This window comes from Passer domesticus, chromosome 19, assembly GCF_036417665.1.
Source record: "Passer domesticus isolate bPasDom1 chromosome 19, bPasDom1.hap1, whole genome shotgun sequence".
NCBI classification, from domain to species: Eukaryota; Metazoa; Chordata; class Aves; order Passeriformes; family Passeridae; genus Passer; species Passer domesticus.
Genome location: NC_087492.1, coordinates 7,126,635 through 7,151,499, shown reverse-complemented (window position 1 = coordinate 7,151,499; position 24,865 = coordinate 7,126,635).

Below are 24,865 nucleotides of genomic sequence, written 5' to 3'. Positions count from 1 at the left end.
GATGTGGGGTTACAGTATCGGAAGTTGCTAAGGGTTGTGCTCACCAGAATGCCCCATGGACAAGGCACCGTGCTGGCTGCATGGCCGGGCATTGGTTGAGTGGGGAGAGGCAGTTAGGAGTGAGCAGAGAGTTCGGGGGAAGTGAGTTTGTGATTGGCTGGAGGGACACATGGACAGTGCATGAGCAGGAATCTGATTGGCTGAAGCAATGCGTGGACAGTGTATGAGCAGGAAGCTGATTGGCTAAGAGCACACATGGACAGTGCATGAGCACTAAGCTGATTGGATGGTGGGACGCATGGACAGCAGCGTGGTAACTGAGCCAGGCCATGGCTGCTTTCTTTCTCTGCAGGTCTGTTAAGTCTTGATTTGCTTCCACTTATGTTGGGTTTGTGAAATACACCATTCACTAGTGTTAAAGCTTTAGAAGTTCAGGTGCAATGAAAATAGTAATAAAATTAGGGTGATAAGAATTTGGACAATCAAAGTTAGGACAATAAAAGACAATAAAAAAGCAAAGAAGTACGGATGTCTGGGCGCTTTTGCTCTGCCACAAAAGCGCGTTTTGCTAGCAGAGGACTAACCCTTTAAAGCAATAGCCAATTGCATACTCGTATGTCTCATACATGATTCAAACATTCCTTTTAAAACTAAGGCTGTTTGTTTCTGCTTAATGTCTACTTGCCCCCCTCATCTTGTAAATCAGTCATGTTGGTCCCTCAAAGTCTGAGTTATCCCAATAAGGAGGCAATAATCTTGGGATCTAGGAGTCTTGTTGCTGCTACCTCTATGCGCAGAACTTCTTGATTTCTTATCCAATCATTGAGCTACTTACAAAAGGCGTCTTATATCACATAGTTTCTATTCTAATATAATGCAATAGCCTAAAAGCTATATTTACTTAAAAGAGATTAATGCAGCATATCTTTCCAACATAACACATATAGTATTCACTTTAATATTTGCAAAGAGCCAATCGCATAATATGCATTTTTCACTAGGTTAAAATGAAAGGTTGTGGTGGTTTTGCATGGGAGGTACTTACAGAAGTGATGCGAAGAGAAGTTGGTACCGGTTTCCTCCGTGTCTGACAAAAAAACCGATCAGTAAAGAGCTTTGAGAATTGACAATCTGTTAAACCACTGAGAAAGCTGATACGCCACTGTGAACACCCATGTAAAAAATGAAAAATCCTGGGAAATCTTTCTTTCTTTTCTGGCCGGGAAGGATGTAACAGGGGCTAGGGCAGGGGTCTGGACTCCATTCCCTTGATTCAAATCCTCCCTGGAGTGAGAGAGAAGGATAAAGTGCAGGTACAAAGAGGAGCAACATGAAGACACCGGGGGCAGTGAAGAGGAGGTCAAGTCCCAGTGATAGTAAAAGAATTTTAAAGTCATAGAAAATTCGGGGAGTAAGAAAGAAAGCCAGGCTTACTAGGCCCTGGGAAAATATTAAAACTAGGTCCTGGGAAATGTTAGGCCTTGTGTTTGCCCTATCATGTGAAATTATATATGATAAATGATATAATTGTTGGATGTGATGATTGTTTAGTAATTAGATAGAATTATTGTTTAATCGTAAGAAGAGGCATGAGAAACTGTGTTCAAGGGTTTGAGGGGGGATTACAAGAAACCCATGCCTGGATGAAGTCGTATACAACAGAACAATGAAAGTTTAACAATGAATATGTAAGTTATATCACAATAGAATATAAAAACCTGTTCATCCTAAACCCATGTCAGAGTCATATTTGGGTCTGTACCCTTGACACCCTGAGCTCTTCAATAGAAGCACCTGCATATAATCATTCTGTGTTTTTGTATTCCTGAACACTCACACCAGGTGGGAGGGATAAGGAGATGCCTTGATCGTGGGGCTGAAATTCTTTTGTAAAACTATGGAGAAGAATTTAAGTGATTCATCTTTTTTTTTTTTTCCCTATAAATCATTGAAGAATTATGGGGGGATGGATTGTTCACACCTGTGCTGAAGCAGGCAAAGGTTGAAACAGCTGTGAATTTAATAAGTTTGAACAGAGAGAGAATTGTGATGAAGACCCTGTGCCCCCAGAGAGAGAAGAAGAAGCCCTCTTTTCCCAGAGATGAAGATGATCTCAGAGATAGATTAAGAGACTCTTCATTTTTGAACAAATCATCCTTAAAATAGCACCCCATAACTTGACATGGCCCATGAACACAGCTGTGGAAATCGCTGTGGGAAATTGGAGGAACTGCACGATTGAAGATTCCCAGGCAGCTGCTATTCATGGAAATTAGACTTTTCTTGTGGAGCAGTCTCCATCAATTTACTGGAGGGACTCCTCTCCCTAAGTGAACTGCAGAAAGGCTATTCTAGAAGTGATTAACTGACTGAATTGTTTCTGTATGTTGCGAGTGGGAAAGAAGGGTTGTGGGGGGAGGAGAAGTGCTCTAAAGGTTTTATTCTGAGTCTTATTATTCTTTCCTTTAGTTACTGTTAATAGAGCTTTCTTTACATCCTTTTAAACTTTTGAGCCTGCTTTGACATCTTCCTAATCCTATCTCACAGCAGAAAATGAATAAATATATTCTAGTGGGTACACTGGTGTTTGGCCAGCACTGAAACCCACCACAATGGTATAAAAAGGGGCACATTCTTGAAATAAAGCGATCTCCTAGGGATGCATAAAGGCGTCTGTGTCACTTTAGTCGCCACTGCTGAATTCCTCTGCCTTAACAAACAGCTGATGGGGATGGAAATTGCAGTCACCAGTCTAGTCACAGGAAAGCCCACAGGTGCCTGCCCTGCGCCCTTGGGCTGGTTCCGGCTACAAACCGGTGCCACCTCCTGTCTATTGCCCTGACCTACCAAAACTGGGTTTGGGAAACAGACAAGTTTTTTTTATAAGTGCACCTGCACTTTCATTTTTCCTCCCTTTGATGAGGGCTGCCAAACCCCTTGTATGCTGAATGTGTCCCCAAGCCTCTACCTGAAGGCCTGACCTAAGCCATGATCCTTCCAGCCAGGACCCCACTGTGAGGGGATGGGGAGAGCTCTGTGTGTCAGCCCTGGTCTGGGGGCCAAGCTGGGAGTGATAATTATCCCTTTCCTACCATCCTGTGATCAGTGATTGCCAGTTCTCCAAGGGCCATGACATGTTTCGTGCAGGAGGACGAGGTCCCCGTGTCCGCACAGCCCCGGAATGCCGCGGGCCACAGGCCCTGTCCTGCTCTGCCCCGGCCCAGAGTCATAGAGAGCTGGCAGTCTCCAGTCACCCCATGATTTCTCCTCAGGCCAGGGGAGATTCTGACACTCTGGGGCCTGCCAGGGTCCCACCTCACCTGGGACCTTGTGACAGTTCTACACCTATGGGTGCTTTCCCAGGTGATCCCCATTCCTTCAGGAGTGGCCATTTCCCCCTCATGGTTTGCCCTAAAACGACGGCTCATCCTCAGCCTGGCGGTCATGATGAGGGGACATTGGGGCTTGGCTGGGGCTGGAAATGCTCCCAAATGGCCTTGAACTCCTGAGGGAAGCGGGCCAGCAAGGAGGTGGCACTAGTGCTTTCAGGGAATTGCGAGGAGAGAGAAGGTCTCCTCTGAGCCTCCTCTTCTCCAGGATGAGAGAAACGGTGCTTGGAATGCCCATCTTTCTTTGCATTTACAGAACCTGACAGGCACAGTGAGTGCTTCTGGTGAGGAGGGAGGTGTGTGTGGGGTGTGCAGCCAATCAATAACGATGGTTAATGATGGCTTTGTTAGCCAACAGTGTAAAGGCCATTGCCATGGGCCTCATGGAGCTCACAGGCACAGCAGCCAGAGTGCCCATGGAGATAAAGGCCTCCCAGGCTCTCCGTGGCTGTGGGACACTCAGCTCAGCCCTCCGTGGCTGTGCGGCCCACCGGGGCCAGCAGGAGCCCCATGCCCAAAGCCATGCCAGGCATCCTCTCAGCACAGGCTGAGCCACTCTGGCTGGCAGAATCCTGTGGCACTTCAGCTCTCGGAGCATCCTCTCTGGTTTTGGCTGATCCCAGTGTCCTTGTCCCACACACCCTGGCTCTGCCAAGGACCACTGGCTTCTCTGGCTGCTGAAGGGTGTCCAACAGTGGAGCCACAGTGCCGTGAGGGACAGCGACCTTCCATTTGGGATTGCTTGGACCAGAACAATACCCGTGAGATGTGCTGTTGGATGGGATTCATGCCAGTATGTCCCAGCGGGATGCCCCCAAATCATCTACCCAAAGGGCTGAAAGCCCAAGCAGGTCCGTGCTGGCTCAGTGTTCTCCAGCTGTATCTGACTTGGCAGCAAGGGCTTGGAACTGTCCAGGAAACACCATCCTTCCAATCTAATCCTGACTGCAGGAAAAATGGTGGGATGGTCATGGTTGGCACTGCCGGGAAGCGATGGAAGGACACACCAGTGTCAGCCATGGGCAGCATGAGATACCAGAGGGAAATTCCTGTTGACCTGATTGATTATCCCTCTGCCATGAGGTCACCTGGCTCGTGGGTGATGGGAAGGCAATGCAGGTTTTATTTGAGGGGTTTAAGGGGAGTTCTGATTGTGTCCATCCGAGGATCCGTCTGGATTCTCTCTCCATCAGGTGCGAGATGAGCAGGGACAGGGTGTGCTGGGTGTAGAACTGACTGATGGACTGGTTTGCAATGGGATAGGATCCGTTTTCTTGCCAGAGAGTGGCACCCAGCTGGGTTTGGATTCAGGCTGGGACTCTACAGGATAGCAGCCAGATGGTTTAGATGCTGCTGAGCAGGGCTTGCCCTGTTCAGGGACTTTTCAGTGTCCCTTTGGACAAGCCATGTCCCGTGCTCTGCCAGCAAGGAGGCGACAGCATCACCGCTGCCCTCCTCATGCCTGTGTGCTGCTTAGACAAGAATCTTCCATCCACTCTGCTCCAGAGGGCTCTCGAGTGCCCACGGGGAGCCCATTTTTCCCTCGTGTGGCACTGGGCAGCGCTGGGGCGGGGCAGGGCTGTGATGTCACACGCCTGTCATGCCACAGCACTGTGACATCAGCATGCCTACTTAGGCCGGGCCAGCCCCCGCGGCTGCCAGTGCAGTCGCCATGGGCCGTGCCGGAGCCATGTGTGTCGGTGCCGTGCTCGTGACTGCGCTTGTGCTGCTGCTGGCCGCCGTGGCTCTCTGCTGGGCCATGGGCCGCTGGCAGCCACGGAGGCGGCAGGCAAGGACAGCCAGGAGGCGCAAGCGCCCCGGGCTGCGGCCCAGAGGCACACGGAGGAACCGGGGAGCCCCTGCGGCTCCCAGGCTCCGCAGGCCTCGGGCCACCCCTCGCAAGCGGCCAGGTGCCCCCGCCAGCCCCCTGGGCAGCTCCTGCAGCTGCGGCCCCTGCGTGGCAGTGGCCCGAGAGCTGCAGCAACTGATGAGCTTGCTCTGGGCTCCCAGCGGGACATCTGTGCCGCTCTACTCTGGGATGTGGCAGGCCCTGTGGAAAGAACTGCAGGAGCTGGTGCAGCGAGGCCACCTGCCCTGCTGTGGCTCGCCCAGCTCCTCCAGGAGCCCCCATCCCATTCAGAGGCAGCTCCCAGGAAGCGTCTCCGTCCCTGGGACAGCCTCAAGCCTTGCAAGGATGGCACACCAGGAGACACCCGCCATCCGTGCAAGAAGCTCCGGCTGTCAGAGAACGTCCATCCTGCCAGGAGCCTCGGCTATCTCTGACAGCCGCCATCCCTCAGAGAGGCTCAGTGAGACCTGTCAGCCTGCAGAAGCCGCAGAGCCCGGGCACAGGTCTCCCGGCTCCCTTGGACCCACGGACACGACGGGCGCAACCCTGAGCCATGACGTGGCCAGGGAAAGCCCGCGAGTCCAAGTGGGAGCCCAGCCCGAGGCAGGGGAGCCATCTCAGGAGCAGGTGGCGGAGCAGCCAGTGTCCTGCAGCTGGCACTTACCGGCCCACAGCTCCCGGGACGCTGTGCCGGCTGTGCCAGCGGGCAACAGCCCGTGCCTGGTGGAGGAGATGATCCTGGAGACACCGGGAGACCTCCACGTCCTGGAAGCTGCTCCCAGACAGCCACCGACCAGCAGCAAGTCTCTAGTAGAAGGTGAGATCTTCTGAGGAGCCGTCTGCGGCTCCCCTGGGGCTTGTGAGGGGCATTCCCAGGCCAGGCCAGGCCAGGGCCTCTGAGAGCAGCCTAGTCCCTGGCTGGTCTCAGTGTCTCTGATGGCACGGCTTGAAAAAACCCCTGTGTGGTTTGCAGCTGCTCCTGGGACGGCCCTGTGGCCCAGCTCGGGCTGCAGCCCCGGCCGTGCAGCGGAGCAGGGTCCAGCGCAGGAGGCCGGGGACAGCGAGGGTGCCGCCGTGCCCCGCTGCAGCGGGGCTCCTGCAGCCGCCTGTGCGCGCTGCCCTGGCCCCGCTGTGCCGCTCGCCAGCCCGATGGCTGCAAGGCGGTGGCCGCTGCCCGGCGCGCAGCAGGAAGCAGGTGAGAGCAAGGTGCCCGCGGCGGCCCGGCCCGCTTCAGCCGCGGGCACTGGGGGCCCTGGGCGCAGGGCTGATGGCTGGCTCTTGGCCGCAGGGCAAAAGAAGGAGCTGCAGGAGCTCTACCAGCTGGGCCCGCAGCTGGGCAGCGGTGGCTTCGGCACCGTTTTCTCGGGGACCCGCCTCTCGGACGGCAGCCCGGTAAGTGGCCGGCACGGCCGGGCGTGGCCGCAGGGTCAGGGCCGGGGCCGGGCAGGGCTTGAGCTCAGCCCCCCTGTGTCCATGGCTTGCAGGTGGCCATCAAGCGCGTGGCCCGGGAGAGCGTCCTGCAGTGGGTTGAGTGGGTGAGTGAGCGGGGCCAGCGGGCCGGAGCGGGCCGGAGCGGGCAGGGATAGGCCCGGGGCCCCGGGGGCAGGGGGATGCCGTGGGCTGAACGGGCCAGGGCTCAGGCTGCGAGGCGGAGCGTGGCGGGCCCGGGGATGCCCGACACCGGGGCTGGGTCCAGGCAGGGGGGCAGCTGCCAAGCGTGCCCTGGGCGGGAGGGATCCCCAGCAGCAGGGAGGCTGCCCAAGGGGCCACTGGGGCACGCCGGGCAGGGGCAAGGGGAGGCACAGGGCAGCACCAGGACCGCTGGAGGCATTGTCTCGTTCCCGCAGCCCGAAGGCACCCGTGTTCCCATGGAGATTGTGCTGATGGAGAAGGTGGGCTCTGGCTGCCACAGCATCATCCAGCTCCTGGACTGGTTCGAGCTGCCTGACAGCTTCGTGCTGGTGCTGGAGCGCCCGGAGCGGTCTCAGGATCTCCTGCAGTTGCTGGCGCAGCAGGAGTTCCTGAGCGAGGAGGCGGCGCGCTGGCTTTTCTGGCAGGTGCTGGAGGCCGTGTGGCACTGCACCGCCTGCGGCGTCCTGCACCGGGACATCAAGCCGGAGAACCTCCTCGTGGACCCGGAGAGTGGCGACCTGAAGCTCATCGACTTCGGTTGCGGCACCTTCCTCCAGGAGCAGGCCTACACGCAATTTGCCGGTGAGCCACGGCCCGGGCCCTGCTCCCGCTGCCAGGCCCTGCACTGTGCCATTCCCTCCTGGGCCGTGGGGCGCGGCATTCATCCGGCTGCCGGCCGCCCCGTGCCACGGGGCAGATGCTGTGCCCCAGGAGCCGGCTGCCGGCTCTGCCGACACAGGGGGGCTGCAGAAGCCAGGCCCCGGCCCCTCGGCTTGGCAGGCCTGCGAGGGCTCCGGCTGCTCTTCCGGCCTTCTGTGCCTTGCCCAGCGGTTTCCTGGCTCCGGCCAATTGTCTGGGGCTGCAGGATGCCCTTGGGGGAAGTTGTGTCCGCCGGGGCAGCCCCTGCCTCTGGCAGGAGGCTGGCGCCAGGCTCTGGAAGGCAGCAGCCTGCGCCCGGCCAGCCCCGCCTGTCACCCCTAGGAACACACACGTACAGCCCGCCCGAGTGGATCTGCCTGGGCTGCTACCACGGCCATGCGGCCACCATCTGGTCCCTGGGTGTGCTGCTCTTCGAAATGGTCTGCGGCTACCTGCCCTTCCTGGACGACCACGACATCGTGCAGGGCCAGCTCTTCTTCGGGCAGCAGGTCTCTCCAGGTGGGTGTCAGCCTCCAGCAGCCGGGCTTTGGCAGATGGCAGCGCGCAGCCCGGCCCGGCCCTGGCGCGGCTCGGCGGCAGCTCCATGTGCCCTCAAGGGCCGGCCGCAGGAGCTGGCCCCTCAGGGGCCGGCTGTGGCACCTTGGCTGAAGGAGGTGGCCGTGTGCCGCCGTGCCGCCGTGCCGCAAAGGGCCGCTCTGAGCACTGGCAGCGTGGCCCGGGTTCTGCGGGCGCCGGCAGCAGCCGGGCAGGAGCCTTCTGCCCGTGACCGGCGCTTTGTGCCTTCTCTCCCCAGAGTGCCGCCATCTGATCCGCTGGTGTTTGGCCAAGCACCCCGCGGACCGGCCGGCGCTGCAGGAGATCTTGCGCCACCCTTGGCTCTGCGGCGGGGACCTTTGATGCCCGGCTGGAGCCCCTGCAGCACCCAGGGACCGAGTCCCACGCAGGACTGAGGGCCGCAACAATAAACCTGCCACCAACCCACTGCGGGCTGTCACGTCTGCTCCTTGGTAGCAACTTCAGCTAAAGAAACCTCTTGGGAGAAGGGGCAATCAGAGTGTTCCCTGCAGCCCTTGTCAAGGTTTTGATGCCTCTCCTCCATGGAGGTGGTTGTTCCAGCTCAGGCTGGAGTACGGGTGGTAGGAGGGGCTTTAGCAAGGCAAGAAAGGCAACAGTGAAACAAGAGCTGCCCTGTCAAACTGACAAAGCAACTTGGGCTCACCCGAGGTGACACATGGGCCTGCGTGTGCCTTCCAAAGGCCTCCGGCTGACAGGAGCAGAGACCGTGCGCCTCTCCACAGCTGCAGAACAATTAGAAGTGGCAAGATGTCCTTTCAGGATGAGCCCTGACAAAAGGCTTCCTCTTTCTTGCCCTGAAATGTGAAGCAGGGCTGGGCCTTTGACCAGCTAGGACTGCAGCGTCGCAAGTCCCAGGCACGGAGCCCAGGGGAAATGTTGAGATCCCATGGTGGTGGGCTCATGGGACCCCCACCAAAAAAAAAAAAAAAAAAAAAAAAATCACGGTTTGCCTAAAAATGACAGATCCTCCTCAGCCTGGTGGTCATGATGAGGGGACATTGGGGCGTGGCTGGGGCTGGAAATGCTCCCAAATGGCCTTGAACTCCTGAGGGAAGCGGGCCAGCAAGGAGGTGGCACTAGTGCTTTCAGGGAATTGTGAGGAGAGAGAAGGTCCCCTCTGAGCCTCCTCTTCTCCAGGATGAGAGAAACGGTGCTTGGAATGCCCATCTTTCTTTGCATTTACAGAACCTGACAGGCACAGTGAGTGCTTCTGGTGAGGAGGGAGGTGTGTGTGGGGTGTGCAGCCAATCAATAACGATGGTTAATGATGGCTTTGTTAGCCAACAGTGTAAAGGCCATTGCCATGGGCCTCATGGAGCTCACAGGCACAGCAGCCAGAGTGCCCATGGAGATAAAGGCCTCCCAGGCTCTCCGTGGCTGTGGGACACTCAGCTCAGCCCTCTGTGGCTGTGCGGCCCACCGGGGCCAGCAGGAGCCCCATGCCCAAAGCCATGCCAGGCATCCTCTCAGCACAGGCTGAGCCACTCTGGCTGGCAGAATCCTGTGGCACTTCAGCTCTCGGAGCATCCTCTCTGGTTTTGGCTGATCCCAGTGTCCTTGTCCCACACACCCTGGCTCTGCCAAGGACCACTGGCTTCTCTGGCTGCTGAAGGGTGTCCAACAGTGGAGCCACAGTGCCGTGAGGGACAGCGACCTTCCATTTGGGATTGCTTGGACCAGAACAATACCCGTGAGATGTGCTGTTGGATGGGATTCATGCCAGTATGTCCCAGTGGGATCCCCCCAAATCATCTACCCAAAGGGCTGAAAGCCCAAGCAGGTCCGTGCTGGCTCAGTGTTCTCCAGCTGTATCTGACTTGACAATTCCTGTCGACCTGATTGATTATCCCCCTGCCATGAGGTCACCTGGCTCGTGGGTGATGCGAAGGCAATGCAGGTTTTATTTGAGGGTTTTAACGGGAGTTTGATTGTGTCCATCCAGGATCCGTCTGGATTCTCTCTCCATCAGGTGCGAGATGAGCAGGGACAGGGTGTGCTGGGTGTAGAACTGACTGATGGACTGGTTTGCAATGGGATAGGATCCGTTTTCTTGCCAGAGAGTGGCACCCAGCTGGGTTTGGATTCAGGCTGGGACTCTACAGGATAGCAGCCAGATGGTTTAGATGCTGCTGAGCAGGGCTTGCCCTGTTCAGGGACTTTTCAGTGTCCCTTTGGACAAGCCATGTCCCGTGCTCTGCCAGCAAGGAGGCGACAGCATCACGGCTGCCCTCCTCATGCCTGTGTGCTGCTTAGACAAGAATCTTCCATCCACTCTGCTCCAGAGGGCTCTCGAGTGCCCACGGGGAGCCCATTTTGCCCTCCTGTGGCACTGGGCAGCGCTGGGGCGGGGCAGGGCTGTGATGTCACACGCCTGTCATGCCGCAGCACTGTGACATCAGCATGCCTACTTAGGCCGGGCCAGCCCCCGCGGCTGCCAGTGCAGTCGCCATGGGCCGTGCCGGAGCCATGTGTGTCGGTGCCGTGCTCGTGACTGCGCTTGTGCTGCTGCTGGCCGCCGTGGCTCTCTGCTGGGCCATGGGCCGCTGGCAGCCACGGAGGCGGCAGGCAAGGACAGCCAGGAGGCGCAAGCGCCCCGGGCTGCGGCCCAGAGGCACACGGAGGAACCGGGGAGCCCCTGCGGCTCCCAGGCTCCGCAGGCCTCGGGCCACCCCTCGCAAGCGGCCAGGTGCCCCCGCCAGCCCCCTGGGCAGCTCCTGCAGCTGCGGCCCCTGCGTGGCAGTGGCCGGAGAGCTGCAGCAACTGATGAGCTTGCTCTGGGCTCCCAGCGGGACATCTGTGCCGCTCTACTCTGGGATGTGGCAGGCCCTGTGGAAAGAACTGCAGGAGCTGGTGCAGCGAGGCCACCTGCCCTGCTGTGGCTCGCCCAGCTCCTCCAGGAGCCCCCATCCCATTGAGAGGCAGCTCCCAGGAAGCGTCTCCGTCCCTGGGACAGCCTCAAGCCTTGCAAGGATGGCACACCAGGAGACACCCGCCATCCGTGCAAGAAGCTCCGGCTGTCAGAGAACGTCCATCCTGCCAGGAGCCTCGGCTATCTCTGACAGCCGCCATCCCTCAGAGAGGCTCAGTGAGACCTGTCAGCCTGCAGAAGCCGCAGAGCCCGGGCACAGGTCTCCCGGCTCCCTTGGACCCACGGACACCACGGACGCAACCCTGAGCCATGACGTGGCCAGGGAAAGCCCGCGAGTCCAAGTGGGAGCCCAGCCCGAGGCAGGGGAGCCATCTCAGGAGCAGGTGGCCGAGCAGCCAGTGTCCTGCAGCTGGCACTTACCGGCCCACAGCTCCAGGGACGCTGTGCCGGTTGTGCCAGCGGGCAACAGCCCGAGCCTGGTGGAGGAGATGATCCTGGAGACACCGGGAGACCTCCACGTCCAGGAAGCTGCTCCCAGACAGCCACCGACCAGCAGCAAGGCTCTAGTAGAAGGTGAGATCTTCTGAGGTGCCGTCTGCGGCTCCCCTGGGGCTCGTGAGGGGCATTCCCAGGCCAGGCCAGGCCCGGGCCTCTGAGAGCAGCCTAGTCCCTGGCTGGTCTCAGTGTCTCTGATGGCACGGCTTGAAAAAACCCCTGTGTGGTTTGCAGCTGCTCCTGGGACGCCGCTGTGGCCCAGCTCGGGCTGCAGCCCCGGCCGTGCAGCGGAGCAGGGTCCAGCGCAGGAGGCCGGGGACAGCGAGGGTGCCGCCGTGCCCCGCTGCAGCGGGGCTCCTGCAGCCGCCTGTGCGCGCTGCCCTGGCCCCGCTGTGCCGCTCGCCAGCCCGACGGCTGCAAGGCGGTGGCCGCTGCCCGGCGCGCAGCAGGAAGCAGGTGAGAGCAAGGTGCCCGCGGCGGCCCGGCCCGCTTCAGCCGCGGGCACTGGGGGCCCTGGGCGCAGGGCTGATGGCTGGCTCTTGGCCGCAGGGCAAAAGAAGGAGCTGCAGGAGCTCTACCAGCTGGGCCCGCAGCTGGGCAGCGGTGGCTTCGGCACCGTTTTCTCGGGGACCCGCCTCTCGGACGGCAGCCCGGTAAGTGGCCGGCACGGCCGGGCGTGGCCGCAGGGTCAGGGCCGGGGCCGGGCAGGGCTTGAGCTCAGCCCCCCTGTGTCCATGGCTTGCAGGTGGCCATCAAGCGCGTGGCCCGGGAGAGCGTCCTGCAGTGGGTTGAGTGGGTGAGTGAGCGGGGCCAGCGGGCCGGAGCGGGCCGGGGTGGGCAGGGATAGGCCCGGGGCCCCGGGGGCAGGGGGATGCCGTGGGCTGAACGGGCCAGGGCTCAGGCTGCGAGGCGGAGCGTGGCGGGCCCGGGGATGCCCGACACCGGGGCTGGGTCCAGGCAGGGGGGCAGCTGCCAAGCGTGCCCTGGGAGGGAGGGATCCCCAGCAGCAGGGAGGCTGCCCAAGGGGCCACTGGGGCACGCCGGGCAGGGGCAAGGGGAGGCACGGGGCAGCACCAGGACCGCTGGAGGCATTGTCTCGTTCCCGCAGCCCGAAGGCACCCGTGTTCCCATGGAGATTGTGCTGATGGAGAAGGTGGGCTCTGGCTGCCACAGCATCATCCAGCTCCTGGACTGGTTCGAGCTGCCTGACAGCTTCGTGCTGGTGCTGGAGCGCCCGGAGCGGTCTCAGGATCTCCTGCAGTTGCTGGCGCAGCAGGAGTTCCTGAGCGAGGAGGCGGCGCGCTGGCTTTTCTGGCAGGTGCTGGAGGCCGTGTGGCACTGCACCGCCTGCGGCGTCCTGCACCGGGACATCAAGCCGGAGAACCTCCTCGTGGACCCGGAGAGTGGCGACCTGAAGCTCATCGACTTCGGTTGCGGCACCTTCCTCCAGGAGCAGGCCTACACGCAATTTGCCGGTGAGCCACGGCCCGGGCCCTGCTCCCGCTGCCAGGCCCTGCACTGTGCCATTCCCTCCTGGGCCGTGGGGCGCAGCATTCAGCCGGCTGCCGGCCGCCCCGTGCCACGGGGCAGATGCTGTGCCCCAGGAGCCGGCTGCCGGCTCTGCCGACACAGGGGGGCTGCAGAAGCCAGGCCCCGGCCCCTCGGCTTGGCAGGCCTGCGAGGGCTCCGGCTGCTCTTCCGGCCTTCTGTGCCTTGCCCAGCGGTTTCCTGGCTCCGGCCAACTCTCTGGGGCTGCAGGGTGCCCTTGGGGGAAGTTGTGTCCGCCGGGGCAGCCCCTGCCTCTGGCAGGAGGCTGGCGCCAGGCTCTGGAAGGCAGCAGCCTGCGCCCGGCCAGCCCCGCCTGTCTCCCCTAGGAACACACACGTACAGCCCGCCCGAGTGGATCTGCCTGGGCTGCTACCACGGCCATGCGGCCACCATCTGGTCCCTGGGTGTGCTGCTCTACGAAATGGTCTGCGGCTACCTGCCCTTCCAGGACGACCACGACATCGTGCAGGGCCAGCTCTTCTTCGGGCAGCAGGTCTCTCCAGGTGGGTGTCAGCCTCCAGCAGCCGGGCTTTGGCAGATGGCAGCGCGCAGCCCGGCCCGGCCCTGGCGCGGCTCGGCGGCAGCTCCATGTGCCCTCAAGGGCCGGCCGCAGGAGCTGGCCCCTCAGGGGCCGGCTGTGGCACCTTGGCTGAAGGAGGTGGCCGTGTGCCGCCGTGCCGCCGTGCCGCAAAGGGCCGCTCTGAGCACTGGCAGCGTGGCCCGGGTTCTGCGGGCGCCGGCAGCAGCCGGGCAGGAGCCTTCTGCCCGTGACCGGCGCTTTGTGCCTTCTCTCCCCAGAGTGCCGCCATCTGATCCGCTGGTGTTTGGCCAAGCACCCCGCGGACCGGCCGGCGCTGCAGGAGATCTTGCGCCACCCTTGGCTCTGCGGCGGGGACCTTTGATGCCCGGCTGGAGCCCCTGCAGCACCCAGGGACCGAGTCCCACGCAGGACTGAGGGCCGCAACAATAAACCTGCCACCAACCCACTGCGGGCTGTCACGTCTGCTCCTTGGTAGCAACTTCAGCTAAAGAGACCTCTTGGGAGAAGGGGTAATCAGAGCAGCCCTTGTCAAGGTTTTGATGCCTCTCCTCCATGGAGGTGGTTGTTCCAGCTCAGGCTGGAGTACGGGTGGTAGGAGGGGCTTTAGCAAGGCAAGAAAGGCAACAGTGAAACAAGAGCTGCCCTGTCAAACTGACAAAGCAACTTGGGCTCACCCGAGGTGACACATGGGCCTGCGTGTGCCTTCCAAAGGCCTCCGGCTGGCAGGAGCAGAGACCGTGCGCCTCTCCACTGCTGTAGAACAATTAGAAGTGGCAAAATGTCCTTTCAGGATGAGCCCTGACAAAAGGCTTCCTCTTTCTTGCCCTGAAATGTGAAGCAGGGCTGGGCCTTTGACCAGCTGGGACTGCAGCGTCGCAAGTCCCAGGCACGGAGCCCAGGGGAAATGTTGAGATCCCATGGTGTTGGGCTCATGGGACTCCCACCAAAAAAAAAAAAAAAAAAAAAAAAAAAAAAATCACGGTTTGCCTAAAAATGACAGATCCTCCTCAGCCTGGTGGTCATGATGAGGGGACATTGGGGCGTGGCTGGGGCTGGAAATGCTCCCAAATGGCCTTGAACTCCTGAGGGAAGCGGGCCAGCAAGGAGGTGGCACTAGTGCTTTCAGGGAATTGTGAGGAGAGAGAAGGTCTCCTCTGAGCCTCCTCTTCTCCAGGATGAGAGAAACGGTGCTTGGAATGCCCATCTTTCTTTGCATTTACAGAACCTGACAGGCACAGTGAGTGCTTCTGGTGAGGAGGGAGGTGTGTGTGGGGTGTGCAGCCAATCAATAACGATGGTTAATGATGGCTTTGTTAGCCAACAGTGTAAAGGCCATTGCCATGGGCCTCATGGAGCTCACAGGCACAGCAGCCAGAGTGCCCATGGAGATAAAGGCCTCCCAGGCTCTCCGTGGCTGTGGGACACTCAGCTCAGCCCTCCGTGGCTGTGCGGCCCACCGGGGCCAGCAGGAGCCCCATGCCCAAAGCCATGCCAGGCATCCTCTCAGCACAGGCTGAGCCACTCTGGCTGGCAGAATCCTGTGGCACTTCAGCTCTCGGAGCATCCTCTCTGGTTTTGGCTGATCCCAGTGTCATTGTCCCACACACCCTGGCTCTGCCAAGGACCACTGGCTTCTCTGGCTGCTGAAGGGTGTCCAACAGTGGAGCCACAGTGCCGTGAGGGACAGCGACCTTCCATTTGGGATTGCTTGGACCAGAACAATACCCGTGAGATGTGCTGTTGGATGGGATTCATGCCAGTATGTCCCAGCGGGATCCCCCCAAATCATCTACCCAAGGGGCTGAAAGCCCAAGCAGGTCCGTGCTGGCTCAGTGTTCTCCAGCTGTATCTGACTTGACAATTCCTGTCGACCTGATTGATTATCCCCCTGCCATAAGGTCACCTGGCTCGTGGGTGATGCGAAGGCAATGCAGGTTTTATTTGAGGGGTTTAAGGGGAGTTTGATTGTGTCCATCCGAGGATCCGTCTGGATTCTCTCTCCATCAGGTGCGAGATGAGCAGGGACAGGGTGTGCTGGGTGTAGAACTGACTGATGGACTGGTTTGCAATGGGATAGGATCCGTTTTCTTGCCAGAGAGTGGCACCCAGCTGGGTTTGGATTCAGGCTGGGACTCTACAGGATAGCAGCCAGATGGTTTAGATGCTGCTGAGCAGGGCTTGCCCTGTTCAGGGACTTTTCAGTGTCCCTTTGGACAAGCCATGTCCCGTGCTCTGCCAGCAAGGAGGCGACAGCATCACGGCTGCCCTCCTCATGCCTGTGTGCTGCTTAGACAAGAATCTTCCATCCACTCTGCTCCAGAGGGCTCTCGAGTGCCCACGGGGAGCCCATTTTTCCCTCCTGTGGCACTGGGCAGCGCTGGGGCGGGGCAGGGCTGTGATGTCACACGCCTGTCATGCCGCAGCACTGTGACATCAGCATGCCTACTTAGGCCGGGCCAGCCCCCGCGGCTGCCAGTGCAGTCGCCATGGGCCGTGCCGGAGCCATGTGTGTCGGTGCCGTGCTCGTGACTGCGCTTGTGCTGCTGCTGGCCGCCGTGGCTCTCTGCTGGGCCATGGGCCGCTGGCAGCCACGGAGGCGGCAGGCAAGGACAGCCAGGAGGCGCAAGCGCCCCGGGCTGCGGCCCAGAGGCACACGGAGGAACCGGGGAGCCCCTGCGGCTCCCAGGCTCCGCAGGCCTCGGGCCACCCCTCGCAAGCGGCCAGGTGCCCCCGCCAGCCCCCTGGGCAGCTCCTGCAGCTGCGGCCCCTGTGTGGCAGTGGCCCGAGAGCTGCAGCAACTGATGAGCTTGCTCTGGGCTCCCAGCGGGACATCTGTGCCGCTCTACTCTGGGATGTGGCAGGCCCTGTGGAAAGAACTGCAGGAGCTGGTGCAGCGAGGCCACCTGCCCTGCTGTGGCTCGCCCAGCTCCTCCAGGAGCCCCCATCCCATTGAGAGGCAGCTCCCAGGAAGCGTCTCCGTCCCTGGGACAGCCTCAAGCCTTGCAAGGATGGCACACCAGGAGACACCCGCCATCCATGCAAGAAGCTCCGGCTGTCAGAGAACGTCCATCCTGCCAGGAGCCTCGGCTATCTCTGACAGCCGCCATCCCTCAGAGAGGCTCAGTGAGACCTGTCAGCCTGCAGAAGCCGCAGAGCCCGGGCACAGGTCTCCCGGCTCCCTTGGACCCACGGACACCACGGACGCAACCCTGAGCCATGACGTGGCCAGGGAAAGCCCGCGAGTCCAAGTGGGAGCCCAGCCCGAGGCAGGGGAGCCATCTCAGGAGCAGGTGGCGGAGCAGCCAGTGTCCTGCAGCTGGCACTTACCGGCCCACAGCTCCCGGGACGCTGTGCCGGCTGTGCCAGCGGGCAACAGCCCGTGCCTGGTGGAGGAGATGATCCTGGAGACACTGGGAGACCTCCACGTCCAGGAAGCTGCTCCCAGACTGCCACCGACCAGCAGCAAGGCTCTAGTAGAAGGTGAGATCTTCTGAGGTGCCGTCTGCGGCTCCCCTGGGGCTCGTGAGGGGCATTCCCAGGCCAGGCCAGGCCAGGGCCTCTGAGAGCAGCCTAGTCCCTGGCTGGTCTCAGTGTCTCTGATGGCACGGCTTGAAAAAACCCCTGTGTGGTTTGCAGCTGCTCCTGGGACACCCCTGTGGCCCAGCTCGGGCTGCAGCCCCGGCCGTGCAGTGGAGCAGGGTCCAGCGCAGGAGGCCGGGGACAGCGAGGGTGCCGCCGTGCCCCGCTGCAGCGGGGCTCCTGCAGCCGCCTGTGCGCGCTGCCCTGGCCCCGCTGTGCCGCTCGCCAGCCTGACGGCTGCAAGGCGGTGGCCGCTGCCCGGCGCGCAGCAGGAAGCAGGTGAGAGCAAGGAGCCCACGGCGGCCCGGCCCGCTTCAGCCGCGGGCACTGGGGGCCCTGGGCGCAGGGCTGATGGCTGGCTCTTGGCTGCAGGGCAAAAGAAGGAGCTGCAGGAGCTCTACCAGCTGGGCCCGCAGCTGGGCAGCGGTGGCTTCGGCACCGTTTTCTCGGGGACCCGCCTCTCGGACGGCAGCCCGGTAAGTGGCCGGCACGGCCGGGCGTGGCCGCAGGGTCAGGGCCGGGGCCGGGCAGGGCTTGAGCTCAGCCCCCCTGTGTCCATGGCTTGCAGGTGGCCATCAAGCGCGTGGCCCGGGAGAGCGTCCTGCAGTGGGTTGAGTGGGTGAGTGAGCGGGGCCAGCGGGCCGGAGCGGGCCGGGGCGGGCAGGGATAAGCCCAGGGCCCCGGGGGCAGGGGGATGCCGTGGGCTGAACGGGCCAGGGCTCAGGCTGCGAGGCGGAGCGTGGCGGGCCCGGGGATGCCCGACACCGGGGCTGGGTCCAGGCAGGGGGGCAGCTGCCAAGCGTGCCCTGGGCGGGAGGGATCCCCAGCAGCAGGGAGGCTGCCCAAGGGGCCACTGGGGCACGCCGGGCAGGGGCAAGGGGAGGCACGGGGCAGCACCAGGACCGCTGGAGGCATTGTCTCGTTCCCGCAGCCCGAAGGCACCCGTGTTCCCATGGAGATTGTGCTGATGGAGAAGGTGGGCTCTGGCTGCCACAGCATCATCCAGCTCCTGGACTGGTTCGAGCTGCCTGACAGCTTCGTGCTGGTGCTGGAGCGCCCGGAGCGGTCTCAGGATCTCCTGCAGTTGCTGGCGCAGCAGGAGTTCCTGAGCGAGGAGGCGGCGCGCTGGCTTTTCTGGCAGGTGCTGGAGGCCGTGTGGCACTGCACCGCCTGCGGCGTCCTGCACCGGGACATCAAGCCGGAGAACCTCCTCGTGGACCCGGAGAGTGGCGACCTGAAGCTCATCGACTTCGGTTGCGGCACCTTCCTCCAGGAGCAGGCCTACACGCAATTTGCCGGTGAGCCACGGCCCGGGCCCTGCTCCCGCTGCCAGGCCCTGCACTGTGCCATTCCCTCCTGGGCCGTGGGGCGCAGCATTCAGCCGGCTGCCGGCCGCCCCGTGCCACGGGGCAGATGCTGTGCCCCAGGAGCCGGCTGCCGGCTCTGCCGACACAGGGGGGCTGCAGAAGCCAGGCCCCGGCCCCTCGGCTTGGCAGGCCTGCGAGGGCTCCGGCTGCTCTTCCGGCCTTCTGTGCCTTGCCCAGCGGTTTCCTGGCTCCGGCCAACTCTCTGGGGCTGCAGGGTGCCCTTGGGGGAAGTTGTGTCCGCCGGGGCAGCCCCTGCCTCTGGCAGGAGGCTGGCGCCAGGCTCTGGAAGGCAGCAGCCTGCGCCCGGCCAGCCCCGCCTGTCTCCCCTAGGAACACACACGTACAGCCCGCCCGAGTGGATCTGCCTGGGCTGCTACCACGGCCATGCGGCCACCATCTGGTCCCTGGGTGTGCTGCTCTACGAAATGGTCTGCGGCTACCTGCCCTTCCAGGACGACCACGACATCGTGCGGGGCCAGCTCTTCTTCGGGCAGCAGGTCTCTCCAGGTGGGTGTCAGCCTCCAGCAGCCGGGCTTTGGCAGATGGCAGCGCGCAGCCCGGCCCGGCCCTGGCGCGGCTCGGCGGCAGCTCCATGTGCCCTCAAGGGCCGGCCGCAGGAGCTGGCCCCTCAGGGGCCGGCTGTGGCACCTTGGCTGAAGGAGGTGGCCGTGTGCCGCCGTGCCGCCGTGCCGCAAAGGGCCGCTCTGAGCACTGGCAGCGTGGCCCGGGTTCTGCGGGCGCCGGCAGCAGCCGGGCAGGAGCCTTCTGCCCGTGACCGGCGCTTTGTGCCTTCTCTCCCCAGAGTGCCGCCATCTGATCCGCTGGTGTTTGGCCAAGCACCCCGCGGACCGGCCGGCGCTGCAGGAGATCTTGCGCCACCCTTGGCTCTGCGGCGGGGACCTTTGATGCCCGGCTGGAGCCCCTGCAGCACCCAGGGACCGAGTCCCACGCAGGACTGAGGGCCACAACAATAAACCAGCCACCAACCCACTGCGGGCTGTCACGTCTGCTCCTTGGTAGCAACTTCAGCTAAAGAAACCTCTTGGGAGAAGGGGCAATCAGAGTGTTCCCTGCAGCCCTTGTCAAGGTTTTGATGCCTCTCCTCCATGGAGGTGGTTGTTCCAGCTCAGGCTGGAGTACGGGTGGTAGGAGGGGCTTTAGCAAGGCAAGAAAGGCAACAGTGAAACAAGAGCTGCCCTGTCAAACTGACAAAGCAACTTGGGCTCACCCGAGGTGACACATGGGCCTGCGTGTGCCTTCCAAAGGCCTCCGGCTGGCAGGAGCAGAGACCGTGCGCCTCTCCACTGCTGTAGAACAATTAGAAGTGGCAAAATGTCCTTTCAGGATGAGCCCTGACAAAAGGCTTCCTCTTTCTTGCCCTGAGATGGGAAGCAGGGCTGGGCCTTTGACCAGCTGGGACTGCAGCGTCGCAAGTCCCAGGCATGGAGCCCAGGGGAAATGTTGAGATGCTGGAGTCACTCCCATGGTGTTGGGCTCATTGGATCCCCCATTAAAAAAACCAAAAAACCCACAGTTTGCCCTAAAATGACGGCTCAACCTCAGCTTGATGAGGGGACATTGGGGCTTGGCTGGGGCTGGAAATGCTCCCAAATGGCCTTGAACTCCTGAGGGAAGCGGGCCAGCAAGGAGGTGGCACTAGTGCTTTCAGGGAATTGCGAGGAGAGAGAAGGTCCCCTCTGAGCCTCCTCTTCTCCAGGATGAGAGAAACGGTGCTTGGAATGCCCATCTTTCTTTGCATTTACAGAACCTGACAGGCACAGTGAGTGCTTCTGGTGAGGAGGGAGGTGTGTGTGGGGTGTGCAGCCAATCAATAACGATGGTTAATGATGGCTTTGTTAGCCAACAGTGTAAAGGCCATTGCCATGGGCCTCATGGAGCTCACAGGCACAGCAGCCAGAGTGCCCATGGAGATAAAGGCCTCCCAGGCTCTCCGTGGCTGTGGGACACTCAGCTCAGCCCTCCGTGGCTGTGCGGCCCACCGGGGCCAGCAGGAGCCCCATGCCCAAAGCCATGCCAGGCATCCTCTCAGCACAGGCTGAGCCACTCTGGCTGGCAGAATCCTGTGGCACTTCAGCTCTCGGAGCATCCTCTCTGGTTTTGGCTGATCCCAGTGTCCTTGTCCCACACACCCTGGCTCTGCCAAGGACCACTGGCTTCTCTGGCTGCTGAAGGGTGTCCAACAGTGGAGCCACAGTGCCGTGAGGGACAGCGACCTTCCATTTGGGATTGCTTGGACCTGAACAATACCCGTGAGATGTGCTGTTGGATGGGATTCATGCCAGTATGTCCCAGCGGGATCCCCCCAAATCATCTACCCAAGGGGCTGAAAGCCCAAGCAGGTCCGTGCTGGCTCAGTGTTCTCCAGCTGTATCTGACTTGACAATTCCTGTCGACCTGATTGATTATCCCCCTGCCATGAGGTCACCTGGCTCGTGGGTGATGCGAAGGCAATGCAGGTTTTATTTGAGGGGTTTAAGGGGAGTTTGATTGTGTCCATCCGAGGATCCGTCTGGATTCTCTCTCCATCAGGTGCGAGATGAGCAGGGACAGGGTGTGCTGGGTGTAGAACTGACTGATGGACTGGTTTGCAATGAGATAGGATCCGTTTTCTTGCCAGAGAGTGGCACCCAGCTGGGTTTGGATTCAGGCTGGGACTCTACAGGATAGCAGCCAGATGGTTTAGATGCTGCTGAGCAGGGCTTGCCCTGTTCAGGGACTTTTCAGTGTCCCTTTGGACAAGCCATGTCCCGTGCTCTGCCAGCAAGGAGGCGACAGCATCACGACTGCCCTCCTCATGCCTGTGTGCTGCTTAGACAAGAATCTTCCATCCACTGTGCTCCAGAGGGCTCTCGTGTGCCCACCGGGAGCCCATTTTTCCCTCCTGTGGCACTGGGCAGCGCTGGGGCGGGGCAGGGCTGTGATGTCACACGCCTGTCATGCCGCAGCACTGTGACATCAGCATGCCTACTTAGGCCGGGCCAGCCCCCGCGGCTGCCAGTGCAGTCGCCATGGGCCGTGCCGGAGCCATGTGTGTCGGTGCCGTGCTCGTGACTGCGCTTGTGCTGCTGCTGGCCGCCGTGGCTCTCTGCTGGGCCATGGGCCGCTGGCAGCCACGGAGGCGGCAGGCAAGGACAGCCAGGAGGCGCAAGCGCCCCGGGCTGCGGCCCAGAGGCACACGGAGGAACCGGGGAGCCCCTGCGGCTCCCAGGCTCCGCAGGCCTCGGGCCACCCCTCGCAAGCGGCCAGGTGCCCCCGCCAGCCCCCTGGGCAGCTCCTGCAGCTGCGGCCCCTGCGTGGCAGTGGCCCGAGAGCTGCAGCAACTGATGAGCTTGCTCTGGGCTCCCAGCGGGACATCTGTGCCGCTCTACTCTGCGATGTGGCAGGCCCTGTGGAAAGAACTGCAGGAGCTGGTGAAGCGAGGCCACCTGCCCTGCTGTGGCTCGCCCAGCTCCTCCAGGAGCCCCCATCCCATTGAGAGGCAGCTCCCAGGAAGCGTCTCCGTCCCTGGGACAGCCTCAAGCCTTGCAAGGATGGCACACCAGGAGACACCCGCCATCCATGCAAGAAGCTCCGGCTGTCAGAGAACGTCCATCCTGCCAGGAGCCTCGGCTATCTCTGACAGCCGCCATCCCTCAGAGAGGCTCAGTGAGACCTGTCAGCCTGCAGAAGCCGCAGAGCCCGGGCACAGGTCTCCCGGCTCCCTTGGACCCACGGACACCACGGACGCAACCCTGAGCCATGACGTGGCCAGGGAAAGCCCGCGAGTCCAAGTGGGAGCCCAGCCCGAGGCAGGGGAGCCATCTCAGGAGCAGGTGGCGGAGCAGCCAGTGTCCTGCAGCTGGCACTTACCGGTCCACAGCTCCCGGGACGCTGTGCCGGCTGTGCCAGCGGGCAACAGCCCGTGCCTGGTGGAGGAGATGATCCTGGAGACACCGGGAGACCTCCACGTCCAGGAAGCTGCTCCCAGACTGCCACCGACCAGCAGCAAGTCTCTAGTAGAAGGTGAGATCTTCTGAGGAGCCGTCTGCGGCTCCCCTGGGGCTCGTGAGGGGCATTCTCAGGCCAGGCCATGCCCGGGCCTCTGAGAGCAGCCTAGTCCCTGGCTGGTCTCAGTGTCTCTGATGGCACGGCTTGAAAAAACCCCTGTGTGGTTTGCAGCTGCTCCTGGGACGCCCCTGTGGCCCAGCTCGGGCTGCAGCCCCGGCCGTGCAGCGGAGCAGGGTCCAGCGCAGGAGGCCGGGGACAGCGAGGGTGCCGCCGTGCCCCGCTGCAGCGGGGCTCCTGCAGCCGCCTGTGCGCGCTGCCCTGGCCCCGCTGTGCCGCTCGCCAGCCTGACGGCTGCAAGGCGGTGGCCGCTGCCCGGCGCGCAGCAGGAAGCAGGTGAGAGCAAGGTGCCCGCGGCGGCCCGGCCCGCTTCAGCCGCAGGCACTGGGGGCCCTGGGCGCAGGGCTGATGGCTGGCTCTTGGCTGCAGGGCAAAAGAAGGAGCTGCAGGAGCTCTACCAGCTGGGCCCGCAGCTGGGCAGCGGTGGCTTCGGCACCGTTTTCTCGGGGACCCGCCTCTCGGACGGCAGCCCGGTAAGTGGCCGGCACGGCCGGGCGTGGCCGCAGGGTCAGGGCCGGGGCCGGGCAGGGCTTGAGCTCAGCCCCCCTGTGTCCATGGCTTGCAGGTGGCCATCAAGCGCGTGGCCCGGGAGAGCGTCCTGCAGTGGGTTGAGTGGGTGAGTGAGCGGGGCCAGCGGGCCGGAGCGGGCCGGGGCGGGCAGGGATAAGCCCAGGGCCCCGGGGGCAGGGGGATGCCGTGGGCTGAACGGGCCAGGGCTCAGGCTGCGAGGCGGAGCGTGGCGGGCCCGGGGATGCCCGACACCGGGGCTGGGTCCAGGCAGGGGGGCAGCTGCCAAGCGTGCCCTGGGCGGGAGGGATCCCCAGCAGCAGGGAGGCTGCCCAAGGGGCCACTGGGGCACGACGGGCAGGGGCAAGGGGAGGCACGGGGCAGCACCAGGACCGCTGGAGGCATTGTCTCGTTCCCGCAGCCCGAAGGCACCCGTGTTCCCATGGAGATTGTGCTGATGGAGAAGGTGGGCTCTGGCTGCCACAGCATCATCCAGCTCCTGGACTGGTTCGAGCTGCCTGACAGCTTCGTGCTGGTGCTGGAGCGCCCGGAGCGGTCTCAGGATCTCCTGCAGTTGCTGGCGCAGCAGGAGTTCCTGAGCGAGGAGGCGGCGCGCTGGCTTTTCTGGCAGGTGCTGGAGGCCGTGTGGCACTGCACCGCCTGCGGCGTCCTGCACCGGGACATCAAGCCGGAGAACCTCCTCGTGGACCCGGAGAGTGGCGACCTGAAGCTCATCGACTTCGGTTGCGGCACCTTCCTCCAGGAGCAGGCCTACACGCAATTTGCCGGTGAGCCACGGCCCGGGCCCTGCTCCCGCTGCCAGGCCCTGCACTGTGCCATTCCCTCCTGGGCCGTGGGGCGCAGCATTCAGCCGGCTGCCGGCCGCCCCGTGCCACGGGGCAGATGCTGTGCCCCAGGAGCCGGCTGCCGGCTCTGCCGACACAGGGGGGCTGCCGAAGCCAGGCCCCGGCCCCTCGGCTTGGCAGGCCTGCGAGGGCTCCGGCTGCTCTTCCGGCCTTCTGTGCCTTGCCCAGCGGTTTCCTGGCTCCGGCCAACTCTCTGGGGCTGCAGGGTGCCCTTGGGGGAAGTTGTGTCCGCCGGGGCAGCCCCTGCCTCTGGCAGGAGGCTGGCACCAGGCTCTGGAAGGCAGCAGCCTGCGCCCGGCCAGCCCCGCCTGTCTCCCCTAGGAACACACACGTACAGCCCGCCCGAGTGGATCTGCCTGGGCTGCTACCACGGCCATGCGGCCACCATCTGGTCCCTGGGTGTGCTGCTCTACGAAATGGTCTGCGGCTACCTGCCCTTCCAGGACGACCACGACATCGTGCAGGGCCAGCTCTTCTTCGGGCAGCAGGTCTCTCCAGGTGGGTGTCAGCCTCCAGCAGCCGGGCTTTGGCAGATGGCAGCGCGCAGCCCGGCCCGGCCCTGGCGCGGCTCGGCGGCAGCTCCATGTGCCCTCAAGGGCCGGCCGCAGGAGCTGGCCCCTCAGGGGCCGGCTGTGGCACCTTGGCTGAAGGAGGTGGCCGTGTGCCGCCGTGCCGCCGTGCCGCAAAGGGCCGCTCTGAGCACTGGCAGCGTGGCCCGGGTTCTGCGGGCGCCGGCAGCAGCCGGGCAGGAGCCTTCTGCCCGTGACCGGCGCTTTGTGCCTTCTCTCCCCAGAGTGCCGCCATCTGATCCGCTGGTGTTTGGCCAAGCACCCCGCGGACCGGCCGGCGCTGCAGGAGATCT